The 16,141-nt window shown below is 38.6% G+C and overlaps 1 protein-coding gene across 2 annotated transcripts in view; it reads left to right on the forward strand.

The window, feature by feature from the left end:
• Nucleotides 1–2,405: 2,405 nt before the first annotated feature.
• The window catches only part of apba2b (amyloid beta precursor protein binding family A member 2b), a 47,780-nt gene continuing 34,044 nt past the window's right edge, over nt 2,406–16,141 (forward strand). For both annotated transcript variants that reach the window (XM_087794508.1, XM_087794509.1), the window contains exon 1: nt 2,406–2,491. The gene's annotated coding sequence lies outside the window, so the exon portion shown is untranslated. The remainder of the gene's footprint in view (nt 2,492–16,141) is intronic.

Consider the following 16,141-nt stretch of genomic DNA (forward strand, 5'->3'; position numbering starts at 1 on the left):
AATTCTAATATGCCGCCTTCTGGACCTAAGCACAGAAATTAATGCATGTATGTCAAAGTGAGGCAAGTGATTCTAAATTGGTTGTTAGTATTCCTTGTCACGTCAGAGCAGCTTTCGAATAGAATGTTGGATTGGAACACATTTAAATGCCTTTATGGCTCTGTTTACACATGGTACTAATTGGAAGAGCTGAGGGGCCCTCTGTGTGCGAATGTGCAAAGACTGGCAGGTTAAATTATAATCCGGGACAAACAACACACAAACAAATACTAATTCCTATTTGTACTGGTCGACGAGATGGACAATTCTTGTAAACATGTTGTTCCCAAAGACAAATACACTGCCGTCACAGGTTTAATGAATCCTCTTTTTTTTAATCTAATAATCGAAAGACAGCGTCTGCATACGACACTTCCACTCTGGTATTTAAGTGTTCTTATAAATAAAAAAAGGGGCATCTAGATGACGAGGTATTGGTATAAACATTTTTTTAAGGAGCACTTTTACAACAAATATCCACGTAACATGTGAAGAGGCACCAGGACCATGACCGACTAAGATAAGAGGTCAGCCACGACCCCACTCTGCCTGACAGCTTGAACACTTTCTTTGCACATCTCGACTACATCTTAAGCACTATCTTAAGTACTATTCCTGCAGCAGCACTAAGGGAAGATCACACGGATGACGTGTCAGTCTGGGCACTTAAATCATATACTAACAAACTAGCAGTGTTTTTTCTCCATATCTTTAACCTGCTGCTGCAGGTGTCCACGTCCTTCACCATCAATCATTATTGCCTCATCGCTCTGACCCCAGTCATGCTGAAGTGCTTTGAGAGGATCATCCTGAAGTACATAAAGTACACAATACCACAAACCATTCTATAGAGAACGCTGTATCCGCTGTGACGCTCTTCACACAGCCCTGAACCATGCAGAGCATCTTAACACCGATGTGTGTTAATTGTTGACCCCAGTTCAGCTTTTAACATGTTCTAACAACATGGCTCTAAAGCTCCACAACCTGGGAGTGTCTACACCTCCTACCCATTGATTAAGGACTTCCTCACCTGGTGCGGATAGTGGGCTCAATGTCTTATCCTCTGATCCTCAACACCAGCACACCTTTCCTAGGTCTTGACTGCTCCACCATCCTTTCCTACATCATGGTTTTGAAGTTCAGCGACAACTTTTGCACTTTGGTACTTGACTATACTGACTGACTCATCAATTAAAAATGTCACTATATACTCTGCTTCTTTTCCTTGTTTTGTGTTCTATTTTAATGGCTAAAGTCTTAACTAAATGCATGTTTCTAAATTCTGTAAAATTACAATAAAGAATGTTGAATCTGGGCATCCCCTCTGGAGCTGCTTGTGAACTAGTGGTGACGAAAAGAACAGCATTATCAATTCTATATGCATTTTCATTAATCAAGGCATCTTCACGAAAACCTCTAAGGAAGAACAATTTAAGTGATCGTAATATATCTGCATTTGCAAAACAAATACAGAAATGTCGGGAATGCAATTTCTCGAATGTAACACTAGATGGCAGCACTGTTCGGAATATGTCGACAGTTTTCACTCACATTTTAATCATCAAATGAGTTGGTTTAGTCTTAAATTATGTTAAATACTATACAATATGAAACCATTTTGTGTAGTGAAATCCACACCTTCCTCAGAAGAATTGTTCTCCATCTTAACAACAGCCAACTTTACTGAAGTAAAAGATTCTTGATAAACTTGGCCATGTGATCATGATAAATATAAGTAAAATAACATACAATGCAATTGAATATAAAGGGTTTCATTTCTATCCTGATCAGAAAATACAACACTCTTTGCCCCACTTCAACTTCGCAAAAATATTTCTCTGAATGCAAATTATTCTCTATTGTTGTATTTCTTAGAGTTTCTTATTTTTGCTCGGATTGTACCCTGTTTAATAGTTTGAACTGAGGGATTAATAAAGTCTATCCATCCATCCATCCATCCATCCATCCATCCATCCATCCATCCATCCATCCATCCATCCATCCATCCATCCATCCATCCATCCATCCATCCATCCATCCATCCATCCATCCATCCATCCATCCATCCATCCATCCATCTATCTTATGAGCCCCTAAAAAAGAGTATACATCAACTGTTAGCTTCAAATATACATTATAAAAATACCAATATTAACTTTGGTGTGTATGTGATTCGTTTGTGACAATAAAGAGGCGACAAAACGAAATATAATATTGTGCAACTCAGCAGAAATATGTAATAGCAGTGTCGGGGCGGCAGAGGGCGGCGTTGTCCAGCCCCGGCCTCGACCAGACAGCCGCAGTGGGCTGCTTCATGGTGTTATGCAGGTTCCGGGGCGGCTGGCAGCCTCCGTAAGCTCCGTGTCCGTGAGTCGGTGAGTGATGCTCCGCCTGATGACAGCCTCATCCCACTCTGGTCCACGCAGGAGGTGAAGAGGAAATTCTCTAGGTAAGACACATACAATAATAACAATAATATGAATAATAATAATGCGTTCAACGGACCGGGTGTGTTGTGTCGGCGTCGATGGTGTGGTTTGTGTCCGGGGATGGTGAGACCAGCTGGTCCTCTCCGCCCCTGGTCCTCCATCAGCAGCATCTGCCTCCACAAAAGGGCGGCGGATGTCTCCCCCAGTACTCCTGGCTTATTTACAACCCGCTCTTATCCAACGTGTAATCTGATTTTAGTGGATTGTTTCGCCTGAAGGCCTGACACTGTTGAGATGAGGAAGGTCGTTTTATACTTGGATGTTACCATCAACGTGAATATTATTCTCCTCTAGCCATCTTTAAAGCCACAGACGGTTCCTTCTGCAACTGTACTCTCAATCCCACCCCTCTCTCTCTCTCTCTCTAAAGCGTGTCTCTTTCAATTGATACCCTCTCATGGAGGTTTACAGAAGAATTGAGGTCAGATGGTTAATTTATACTTTATTAGATCATTCCCCAGAGGGTTGTGTTTGCATCCCTCTCCGGTCCGCTGTGTGCCACACTGTGCCAGGTCCTGGACACACAGCAGGGCTCTTGATAGAAAAAGAGGGTTTTTGTGTGGTTGTCACAATTGTACGAGCATCAATCTTTGAGCAACTGTGTAACACAGACTTAAATAACTACATCACATCGACTCGAAAACAAAGACCGCTTCACATATGTTCCTCACTACCTTGAAGAAAAAGTACCACCGCTATAATACATACAAGTATAGATCTATTAGTACATCCTGGAGAAGCACCTTGGATCTGATTTATTTTTATTTTTATTGAAAATGGTAAAGCTTAAATAATAGCTTTGATTTCCATGGGGGTTATCAGGAGATGACAATGGCATACAAGTGACTAGGAAGAGATACGTTGAAGAAGATCCTACACTTTTATACCTTTTATACTTTAAGAAACAAAACGGTTGGTAATGAAAGTAAAACATACAATTTATAGCTTCACAGCTTTTAAGCTTCACTTCCTTTAATTAACTGTAGTGTAATTCTTAAAAACACTTTTCCTAAAATATAGAAAAGTCGACAGAAAAATAACGTGAAAACATCCTTTACTATGTGAAGTTAATTCCACACTATATTCACAATAATTCTCCACGACAAGGATGCCTTTCCCTCGCTCTAAACGTGTATTTTCAAAGCTGCTGTCGCTGCTAGAAAGGCGTCCTGAACGGACTTGGAATTTTAAAACAATTTTGATATGATGTACTGTATACATCTATCATAATACAATGTACTGTGCGTCGTGACACGTTGCTGCGCGCAACACTGAAGTCTTTCAACATTTACGGCACCGGAGTGAGGGGTGTCAGGTTGTCATCAATCATCTTAGATCACTGCCATCATGGAGGCTTGAGTCGAAAGTGTCGTCCGTCTTTAAGACCAAGTACACTCGGGAGAGCGATGAGCTAAAAGCATGTGCACAACATGTTGACTCTCTGCTACGTGAGGTTGCCAAGTGCTCTCTCCACAGCCTCCAGTCACCTGGGACACCGTGCTCTTCCCACCTCCTTCTCCTGGTCCTCAATGGCTTCTCCTTATCCTTCTCCTTTGACCGCCTCTTTCACTTCCCCTGTTTTCCTTCACCATCTCCGCTGCGAGTGATTGTTTTGCCATGTAGCGCCTAAATGGTCAGACACACTTTCTCTGCAGACTTTAATCCTGCTGCAGCCAGAGGTGACAGAGTTGAACGTACAGCCTCTTTCCCTCTCTATTTGTATGCTAATGAGTGTGGAAATGTGCTTTTCCACCTGTTTTCTTAATCAGCGGAACCAGTTTTTTTTCCAGTGTCGGCGATCAGTGATAAATCTGCATTAGCACCATTGATGGGTGTGCAGACTTCTTATGTAATGTTATCGTGTGAATCATTTAAAAATCTCCACTGTGTGGGTGGATTCGTCATCATGCACGATGGCTATGCCATGGACACTTATCTAACTCTGCTGGATCACTTTGAATGAACTCAATTCAAACATTTTGTCAATGGATCCAAGGCTTACTCCGAACTCTAGGAAGTATCGATGGATTTTTTTCCTTTGTTTCCCTAAAATATTTTCAAACGGGGTCATTTTTTTTTTTTTTTAAATGAAAAATTGCTGTATTTGCTGTGGATAATTTGGAAAAAAAACAATTTCCCAAAGGAGACCTCCTGGGGAACAATAAAGTTCTACCTAACCTAATTTCTGTGGGCACTTGAAGCCATTGCAATAAGTATTTAAATCGAAAAATAGTTGTTTTTATATATTTTAAAGAATATTGACAATAAAAAAAAAGCAATAGTTGAAATGAATGCAAGGTGTAGGTGTAGTTCAATAAACACAGCTGTTTTTCACTGCCAAAAAAAAAATGTTTGTCAGGAAAATAACATCATCCAAGAGAAAGAGTTTGAGAAACACTGTTCCAAGTAAACCTGCTTTGAGAATGTGCTGAACCTGACTCTCCTGGTTCTGTTGCATAAGGAGATTTAAAAGAGCTGGGTCGTCTAATATTCAGAATTACACTGTCATCTGACTTTTTCTGTTTGCACAGCAACTCATTTCTCGGTAACAAAGCCATTTTTCTTCATCAAACTATAAAACGTATAACAATAAATTGTCCAGCATGTGCTTCAGCTAGAATACTTTGCTGTCAAGAACTCTTTTGCAGATGATGTGGTTCTGGTTCTCTCTAGCTGACATCGTATCACTTCTCAGTCAAGCTGCTGGGATGAGGATCAGCTCATCCAAATCTATCGGAAAATGGTGTCACTCCCACGTCAGCTTCAATTTTATGAAGTCCATTGATTTGACTTGTGTCCTGATCCGACCTCCACAATGCAGCTGTCATTGAAGACTACCTGTGTATCCTGCAGCATGGTTGTTGGCAGGCTATGTACTTTTCTTGTATTCTCCGTACATGCCTCTGTTCTGTATACTGGAGCAGGTGAAGTCCGAAGAAATCGAATATTATTGTTAACCAAACAATGGCATTACATAGAGCGCTTAAATTATGAAAACTTTTTTTTCGCTGTGAAGTTTCAAAACCGAAAACGCTTCTCATTCAGGAGCTACTTTTCCTTGTTGAAACTAAAGTTTGTGCAGAACAAATGCCAAACAATACTTTAATAGCTGTGATTTCCAATCGATCGAGGCATTTGCTCGACTCCTTCTAGTCATTTTTATCTTTTTAATGTCTGATATGATCACTGTTATCGGTGTCTTGTGACAAGCATAGCCAAAAGAAGTGCCTCTGTGATGAGCTATCCAACTAGAAGGAGGTCCTGGTTTAGACCCCCAAATATGGTGCAATATTATATCATGCTCATTATGAAATTTAGGACTAGACTTTACGAAAGAGCTTCAATTTTGCCAATATAAATAGAGACTTGATTACATTTTTAAAGCAGGTCGTTGTAGTTTCTAATTCAATCTCTTACTGCCCTCACCAGGTATTTTAATTCTTCTATTTTATTACGTTTTTGACATTATAAATTCATTAATGTCCAATTTCCAAATCTTTTCAACCACATCTTTGCACGTTCTAAAATCAATGTATTACTGTACTGATGCAACATCATTTAAGGCCAAGCATGGCCCAATAACAAGCAATCGTTACGTTCCTCATGTCATTTATACTGTCAAAAACAATCCATGTTGTTGATTTGACATTTTAATTTAAAGGTTTTCCAGCAGAAGAAAACATTCAGCATCGTGAAATGATTAGTCATCACCGTCTCTTACAACATTATTAAGTCACGGGGAGCATTTTCCAAATCCAGCTCATTTGCTGTTGCATTTGTTTAAAGAGCTGCTTGACATTAACATTTCCCCAGAAACTCATCTTCTACCTTCATTGTTCGGAGACGAATTTGCATCTGGTAAATTTCTGATGCATTTCCGTAGAGAACGATGCAATTGGAATGCGAGCGGAATACAAATGGTTCTGGAGTGACAGCGATTGTTTGTGCAGGAAGAGATGGTGGAAGGCTGACAGCGCCGATGATGGTTCATCATTTTGTTGATAAACTGATGTGGAGAAAGCAGATGGTTGTTTGGTGAGTGTGAGAACTACACGCGGGGAGATGGTTAGGAGGCGAAGACGATAATGGGAGCGCGACAGCGAGAAGAAATAAACATCACACATAAACAGGAAGAATACATTTAGTTTTTTACCCTGCGAATTTATCAGAAATGTTGTGAACATGTGTGTCATTATGTGTAATTGTTGAGAGTGAAGGTGAGGTTTCTAAAAAATGATTGACTCCATTTATCCCAACCTTCGGTTCCACCGCCTCTGTCTGCACTCATCTACTTGAATGACCACATTGATTTGGGATGGATATGTGGTCATAATCATTGCTGCGCATCAGAGAGTCATGCCCTGGACGACGATACAGACTGAAGTTTGTATTTAGATAACGAAAGAGCCTCCTTCTCTGTTCAAACCACCTTTCAGAACAACGAATGGCTGAACATTGGTTTAGTTCTATTAAAAATGTTTGCCATTAATGGTATGATGCTTTGTATTACTATGCACATGCTAGGCAAGAACATTTTTTAATTTTTTTTAAATTGCACTGGGAATAATGTAAAATCCTTAGCTGCAGAAATGACCCACACATTCTGGTTCACCTGATTTCTGATGTCCATCAAAGGCCTTGTTTGGGCAGTAGACAGCACATTAGTCTTGCGTCCTGAGATCCGAGCCTCACACAGGGCACTAAAAAAAGTAGTTAATAACGTTTTACAGTTGCTGCTTCCTGTGAAGATGTTCCTAGTCTGACAACGTATTTAACAATATGGAGAACATTTTTTCATGATGGCGATAACATTGTGTATCGTTGCCTATGAGGTTAATCGGAGGCCTAGGAAACCGTCATCTCGCATAGTGTGTAGCTACCAGGGGAGCCCATGCTTAGCATTGTGTATATTAGCTTTGCGCAGTGGCAGTATCGTAGTAACTAATGTGTGGATTTAAGTGTGTCTTCTTGGACCTCTATTGTATCAGTACATTTCAAATGTATGTATTTGCACAAAACTCTATTTTCATTGAAATAATTACATAAGGAAATGTATTTAAGCACCACCCACTGAAAACACTTTTTGAGATTTAATCTTGTTTACCATAACCATGCCACTCTGCTGAGATTGGTCAAGCATCGAGGTTTGTCACCGCATGTCATAAATCCCAGAAGTCTCCACCTCCAAGGGACTTGTTGTACAAACAAAGCAGGGTGTGATTACAGCTGGCCGGAGGAGGGGTGAATCCATTATTACATAATAATGGACACTGCTCTCAAAACCTCTTGTTCGCCAAGATTTCAGACGGGGGAGAAAGGAGAGAACTTTATAAAGTAATACCTTCAAAGCGTGGTCATGATGAGGGACTCACTTCGTCTTGAAGAGGAAGACTTCAAAATGTAAAACGTGCATGAGTCAGGATAGTTTAAAAACGCAGTTCTGTCTTCGGAGCTTCTGTTTGATAACACTCGAGGAGACATTAGCATCTGATTTTAGAGGAACATCCTTTCAGCGTCGGTGGCGTCTCACGCTGGAACTGGAGCTGTCACTGCTGACCTCCCTGCCTCGGGTGATTCGACTGCGGCCGCTGAATACTAATGAGAGAATTCGCCGTGGAAGCTTTGGGCTGAATAGATAATGAATTTTAAAATAACAGCAGAGTTCATGTGCAAGTATTTCCAGGCTTTCATTAGTGTTGCCTTGCCAAGGTTCCTCTGTTCAAGCGGTTCCTCATAATGAAGCGTGTATTGGCCGAGAGATAAGTGGAGGAGCAGATCTGCCTTCTTTCTTCTCACGCCGCCCCTGTAGTGAGAGAACGAGTCCAATCCCATCGCGTCTATAAGCCTGTAAAACAGCTTTAATAAGAGTGAAAAGCGCAGTATTAGCTGCGGCTGTCATGAGAGAAAAGGCTGCAGATCATTGATAGATTTCCTGCCGCTGATGTGGAATGATTGATGTGGAGTTGCACTGATGTATACTCGGCTGCACTTCTCTCTATTGTTAGCACAGGCCTTTAAGTCAAATCGTGTGGCTGATACGTCATTAGTTACACTTATCTGATCACACATCCGAATGATACATTCTGATACATTCTTCTGTAGTTGTCTTCGACCGCACGTCTATTCACTGTGTTCCATTTATGTTTATGCTTTTAAAAAAACCCAAGTTGCACCAGCATACAGTGATATAATCTCCATAATCTCTTCTCTTTGTAGATAAAACCTCTTTTTTGGGGGGGATTCTTGCGATTCTGATCTGAGTATTGTGTCTCCAAAAGCACACTACAGCTGCAGTGTGCTGCAGTATGAGTCGGACCTGTGGGATTATTGCGAGATTTATGCTGAGGGGGAGGTATTGTGAGTAGAACAGCAGTGGTTATAATATTGAGACATGAGCTGCTACACTGTGTTTTTGAGTTCGTCTTTTTGTCTTTTTTTCCACCACAGGAATGAAGTTTGAAAACCTGTGCAAAAAAAACCCCAACTAGGATTAAGGATGATGACATTTGGTCAAAAAGGATAAATGAGGTCAAGGATATACAATGTTTCATGCTCTGCTGAGATGTTTATAATCACAATTCACTCAATAGAAGTCGTAATTTACCATTAGACGTATTGATTAGGAACCCGCAGCAGTAACAGTCTTTCAGAAGAGTTTAAAGGAATCAAATATTATGATAAATATGATTTACCAAAAACATTGTCAAGTCAAAGAGGTGTTTAGGCCAACAAACCCACAACTAGTCAAGTATTTTCATGAAGATGCTTGGAGTTCAGGTGAAGTGGTAAATTCAACTTTTAATCAAAATATACTTTATTGGTTTAAATGTTTCAATTGCAATAATTCATAAATGGCTGACTTGTGCTGGTTCAAAGCATGGCATGTCTGGCTTTGAGAACACGAGACCAGGAATTATGTTACGGTTACATATGCATGCCAACACAGCTGGTCAGTATAGGACGTTCCAGATAACAGTTGGATAAAAGGATTTAGACAAAGTGCCTCAGAGGTGTCTGGCCGCAGACTGTTCCAACATAAACCACACAGAAAGAACACAGATTGAATGTCCGAAACATAATAATAGACGGTGGAGTTCAGGGGACTTCAGGACTTCACAGTGCTGGAAATAAAAACCAATTAATGTTATCACGATTATGAAATATTCAGTGATAAGAAAGGATACCAATAGAATTTGTGATTTGTTTTTTAAAAACCTTGCAAACCAGTATTACAAGGTAACAGAAGGAAGAGTGGAAAACACTGTTACCTGTCAAGGACCGCAAGCAACAAAACAGGCTGATTATTTATCCTTTCACTGGAATAGAAAACCAGGATACGAACAACAGACGATACTTCAATGGGATGATGACGCATGAGATGTGTTGAGGATCCTCTCAGTTCAGTTCACTTGACGTCACTTTCACGACATTAGAAGTCAGAGATGGTGTAAGTCCTACGTAACCTTCCACATCAGACCCTGATCTGTTTCATGTTGTTGTCGTTTATGTGAACAGGTGTGTGTCATTTACCTCCTTTCTGCCTCAGAGTCAGTCTCATCATCATGTTTTGTTTCAATGTCCTTACATTTTAAGAAAGTTATGTCGATCCAGGTTTGTTCTGCTGTATTTCCACTTATTTATGTAAGTCAATGACCAGTGCTCCCATTCTACTGTCACAACCTATAAAAAACATATTTTAAAAAGTCAACAAAATGATATCAACATTATGCGTTTATAAAAAACACCCAATACTATATACTTCTTATTTGAACAATGAATTCAAAAATAACTTCACCACACTTTAATATTGCCCAATTTTACAGTTTATAATATCATTTAAAAACCAACTTCAACTCTTAAAAATAAATATCATGCAACAGTTACAGTTAACAGTCGTAATGCATAAATAATATATACACAGAAATACCCATGTAGTTGTTGTTCTTCTTTATTTTTAGTCTACATTAAAAAGTCCAACTGTTATATATTAGGGCTGTGTATTGGCAAGAAAATGACAATACGATACATGTGTGACGATATATTGTGATACTGGAGGAACAACGATATTTTGTTTTGTTTTTAGGAAACAACACTTTTTTTGTCTTTTACAACAAAGACATGAGCAAATACTTTCTCTAATCAAATGTGAAAGCGTTGGAAAAAAGTGCTTTTCAAAATATTAACAAAAACTTACATTAACAATTAACAATGAAGTGCATTAACAGTCTAAAACAAGCTGGAACAACACGCAATATCCAGTATCTGTCGGTGTTTGTTCAACTTTAAACTTTGTTTTGAAGCCAAAATGACACCAAACATCAGCGTTAAAAGCTGCAGAACTCTGGTGTATCCTTTCTTTTTCACTCATTGCTGCCATTTCACCGCTTTTGTCGTTACTTTGGCAAGGAAGAAATTAATGTTGCCAACTAGTGGCCAGAGGTTTAATTGCCCCACACAAATGAATAAACGCTGTGAGTATTTGTGTTAATTGTACAATAAAACATCAAATGATTGTCTTATACTGTATATGCACACTATTGAAATATAAACCCTAAAATAACTTTAAATTAAAATAAAATGTTATTTCAAAGGATAGATTGTATTATTTTTATTTATCATAGATGGATATATTTTAGTTAATTTAGCAAGAATGTTCTTTACCCATTTTGAAAATGCTGTAACAGAAAACCCCTGACCAACGGCTAATAGCTATTACAGCATCCAACATCTGGTACCACTAAATCCATTTGTCTAATATCACGTGTGCCCCTTTCTGACTAATCCAAATAAATATTTTCCAGTAAAGCCCTCTTATAATATGTACATTCACGTCATCCCTCTTTAACTTATAAGTTTTTTTTATATCGTACAGTTTACATGTTTTTTAAATCAGGGCCATCTATCTATAATCATCTGTCTATGACTACGATTGTCTTTCTTTAATGTTGTTTATGTTTCTTTAATTCTTTAATTCTACAGAGAATACTTTCTCGATAAAATCCCTCATTAACTGAGTGGTACTACAAACGGCACTCGTAACACCTTGATAGGAGCCGACAAGTGAGTGTAGGTGGCAACCTTGAAGCTGTCACGTGGCAGATCCGAACAGGAGGATGTGATGTGGCGTCGGGTTGGTGGCAGATGGTGAAACCCTTCTGTCAGAACTGGAGAGAATGAAACCCAGTTAGTGTGTCGGCTTTGTGGATCCTGGAGTGATGATCTGACCTCTGTCAAAATCGGATGATTGGTATTTCTCTGTGTTGAACTGTTGGCACAACACCTGCTGCGTAAATGCTTTTGATTTACCTGGAATTATCCTGATGTGGAGATTCCAGTAGCTGTTAACGCTTGGTCGTTTTAGCCAGAAATACTCCAAAATTCACTTTTATTGGAACTGAAAAACTAAAGAGAGTATTCTATATAATCCTTTTGTTTACGACCTAAATCCCTGGCAGAAATGTTGTTGCTTACAATTTGTATGTAAAATATATGGATTCAATTTCCTTGAAATTGGACACATTTCCATGGGGGTCTTGTGCCCCTTTTTTTGACCTGATTGAGTTGCCTTCACTGAGAGGACAGTCATTTAAATGCTAATTTTACCTTTTGTCCACCCTCAATATTTTTTATGATTTATTTAAAAAGATTAAAACCGTTCACAAAAACATTATTATCCCTTATTATCGTCACATAATCATTCATAGAATTGTGTTTATTAACACTTAACGCTTATATTCTCATCCATTTCGGTTTCATAGCAGTTAGCTGCAATTGTATCCAATTAATTTTACATTTTGTTCCATCATCCTTAACTCATACGAAGTGATACATCTCCTAGATCCATGTTTATTTCGCTGTATATTCACTTATATTTACAATGTAAGTCAATGATGTGGTGTTAAAAACTTCCTCTGTTGATGTTAGACATAACCACGCCTGTTTTTCTGTCATTTTATCATTCAAAAACCAGGTTAAAGGGAACTTGCACTTTAATATTGTCAATTTTTACAGTTTGAAGCCTCATTTAAAATTAAATTATTGGATGAAATTATACATCATGCAAGATTAGGCAGTTTTAATGTGTTGCTGAGTACCTGAACACACATCCTAAATATAATCATAATACATACAATTTTTATGTGGGTCCCTGCTCTCTTAGAATGAACAAAAACAAGTTAAATTCTGGTAAACCCCCTTACTTAGTATCTTATATATATATGGATTAAATGTATTGGAAATTAGACCCATTTCCGTGGGGGTCTTCTACCCCCCTTGTGTCCCCATTAACATTTAATTTGCTCCCACAACAGTCTCAGCTGGTGGTTGGACGAGGAGTGACACGTTTGCTTTAACAAAGTGCTAAACTTAATGATGACATCACAGCCAGTGAAAAGGGTCCAATTTCAGGATCCTCAATGCTAACAGCTAAAAATGACACAAATACCCAATTTTCCTCCCAAAACAGGGTGTGACAATTCACCCAGATTCATTCATGTTTTGATCTCTGGGATGCCTTGATACAGTTTTCTGAGGGAAAAAAAAAACATACAATGAGATTCCACTCATTAAAAAAACGTCTTTATCAGCTGCATATTTCGGGCGTATAACTTTAAATAACATGTTCTGATACTAAGTTTAGACATTAAAAAGGACACATGACAAATGAAAAAACATATCACTTTTAAAAAATGTCAATCAAAAAGCTAACATTTACTTATCTTCTCTTTTCTCTAACGGAAATAAAATATCTGAGCCAAAATGATCCCAAAAAATAATAGACATTTCTCCGTTTATCTCTGTATTAGTTATTGATCTAGAAATGCTATTGTGCTCATGAAAAGGATTCATCTCAGGTGTAGCCGAAAATACGATCAAAAATGGTTCAGGGTGGAAAAAGGAGGAAGAAAAAAACAACGTCTTATCATTTATTGATCGACCACTAGAATCTTCCTCCTCACTGGTGGAAGCAGCAGCTTCCTCGTGAGGGAGAAATTAATAGAGCTCTCCATTACCTCGACAGTCAGCAACCTACATGTGATCAGAGTCGCTCCAACACCAGCCTTTGTCAAACAGAATCCTCATCAAAACGAGCCTGGGAGGTTTCAAAATGAGCAGAGATCAACAGAAGAACATGCTCTCTGATGGAGCTGGAGACACCTGAACGTACAATTGTCGATCTCGGATGATGTGAGTCATGAAGCCTCAGCAGAGCAGCAGCGTTTGAGCTTCTACGGTGTGAGTCGGTGACGTGGGCTCTCTCTGTCTGCTGCCATGCTTGACTTGCTCTGATTAAAAGCTGTGCCAGATGAAGAAGTCCACAAAGACGAGTGTAACTTGTTATATATCATCAAACACCGGCGAGGCTTTACTCATCTGAGGAGCTTGTGAATCATACTTTATGCCCTCAATTCACTGTGGACTTTGATGAAGGCTGTGAAATATCATCTGTCGGCATATTTTGCTTTTTAGGAGGATGAGGATTCTTTCCTTCCTCCGCTCGTCAGATCTTCAACTGCGGCAGCGGCACCATTAAGTTGAGATTCTATTTGAGTTGCACCTGTTCAGCCTCTATTTAGTTTCTGTGAGTCTTGCACAAATGCAGAAGTTAAGATTCCAGACGACCAACTTTTAACTGTTTGTATATGAACTGGTGGATCATTTAGTGACTGCAGCACAACATGGCATCAGACTTATCTTGTACTGGCTGTTTACATTGATTGTTTTTATTTTTGCTTTTTTACTTTTTTACCTTTAAAACATGTTAAATTCACCTCTGATATATCCATGATATTTACATGTGGTCTCTGTGTGCAACTTGTCTTTTGAAAAATCCTTTATTCTGTGTTGATCTTCTTATGCTCGAGTTGTCGGTGTGAAATATATGGACAGTCACACCATGATCTGGTGAATTTTATATAATATTTCTTTTTTAAATTGTTAACCAGCATCACTTTATAAAAAACATTTTTATTTTTTGGATAATTAAGACAAAAGAACAATAATAATCACCCAGTTGGTAGAAAGTAAAGGCTGCAGGTAGTGATGGGTTGATGGAGCCTCAGCAACAGTTTTTTGATGCTGTATCATGATACAGTGTCTTATTTTGATAGCTCATGATCTAATAACTCAATGACACCTGGTATCATTTTTACGGAGAGTGCCATCTAGTGGCCTTTCAAAAATAAGAAACTGTATCATGATACAGCATCAACCCATCACTAGTTGCAACACTTTGGACTCAAATACAGCAGAATGTAAATGACTAAAACTGCATCTGTTTAAGTTTAAAAAATAAGATTCAAGACTTGTTTAATTTGCCATATTCATGGATTTAAAAATAAAATAATTAATCTATTCTTTTTTAATCCCAAAAAAAAACAAAAGCACGAATCTGTTTCATTCTTTGAATTGAAAAGAAAAATCACATTATCTTCACCGTTTGTTGAGTAGGTATCGGAGCCACAGAACGGCTGCTGGTTGTACTGTCTTCTAGTCCTGAAAGGGCTTTAAAGAGAAAAGGGTAACAACACGTTTTAGTGACGAGCAGGAAGACAGTGACGTAAGGGGATTCAAATATCAAGCCGGAATAATCCAGATTTTCGCCATCAAAACTCATTGCTGCCTCTCTTTTGGTGAGTGTGTCTTTTTTAACCCTCAACATCTTTTACATGTCCACGTACGAGGTGACACATCCATACACTCTGACATATTTTCATCAACACAACTTCTCGCCGGAGATGATGAAAAATGAATGTTCAGTTTTATGAGCGACCTCAGGCTCCGTATATACGTTTGGCACACTTCCAAAGGGAGGGAGATTTCCCCAAAGAACTCCATCTTTAGAAGCCAGCCATCTTGAAATAGCATTAAATCATACATTATTACCAAGGCGACGACTCGAGCTGCTGCCTTCACACTACACTTTGCTGTCTCTTCTTCAGTCAAGAGATTCAAAATAATCCAATTTAATCCTTGACTTGTTCTGTGACGGCCGGTTCCATTGTGTAGCTTGTGACTTGTATTTGAATGTAGCTTTTGCTGGGACTCTCTCAGGAGCATGTATATGAAAGTGGTAGTAAATGGAAGGTGCTGTTTATATGCGTGTGTTTGGACTATTAAGTTGTTCACCGTCTACCATCAAAGTGTTGCAAACATTAAGCAGAGAGCTGCTCTTGTTGGTTGCTGCTACATCGACAGTGTTGCTCTTCCTCGGCTGCGGAGAAAATAACTTTATAAGTGGTTTGTCAACAAACATGGCTACTTTATCAACCTCTGCATGTTCTCTCTCAGTGACGGGAGTTTTCTTTCTGGGATCCGAATTTGATTTATCACAACAAGAACACATTTATTGCCTGCATTCGTAAAACAACAAACATTTTTGTGTGGTGATGACAGTATAAAATAGAATAAATACAATACAAGTAGATGAATAAAATAAAATAAAATGAAACCAGAGACATTAGTTTAAACCGGGAATATTACAATATAATTGTTTTAATGTTTTTTGGATTATTCAGTGGTTCCATTATACATTTAAATTAAAATCAATCTAAATTATATCATTTGATTTTATGAGATTGAGATCATCTTTATTACTTAACCTGCTAGTA

The sequence above is a fragment of the Callionymus lyra genome, chromosome 6 (assembly GCF_982586985.1).
Source record: "Callionymus lyra chromosome 6, fCalLyr1.hap1.1, whole genome shotgun sequence".
Taxonomy (NCBI): domain Eukaryota; kingdom Metazoa; phylum Chordata; class Actinopteri; order Syngnathiformes; family Callionymidae; genus Callionymus; species Callionymus lyra.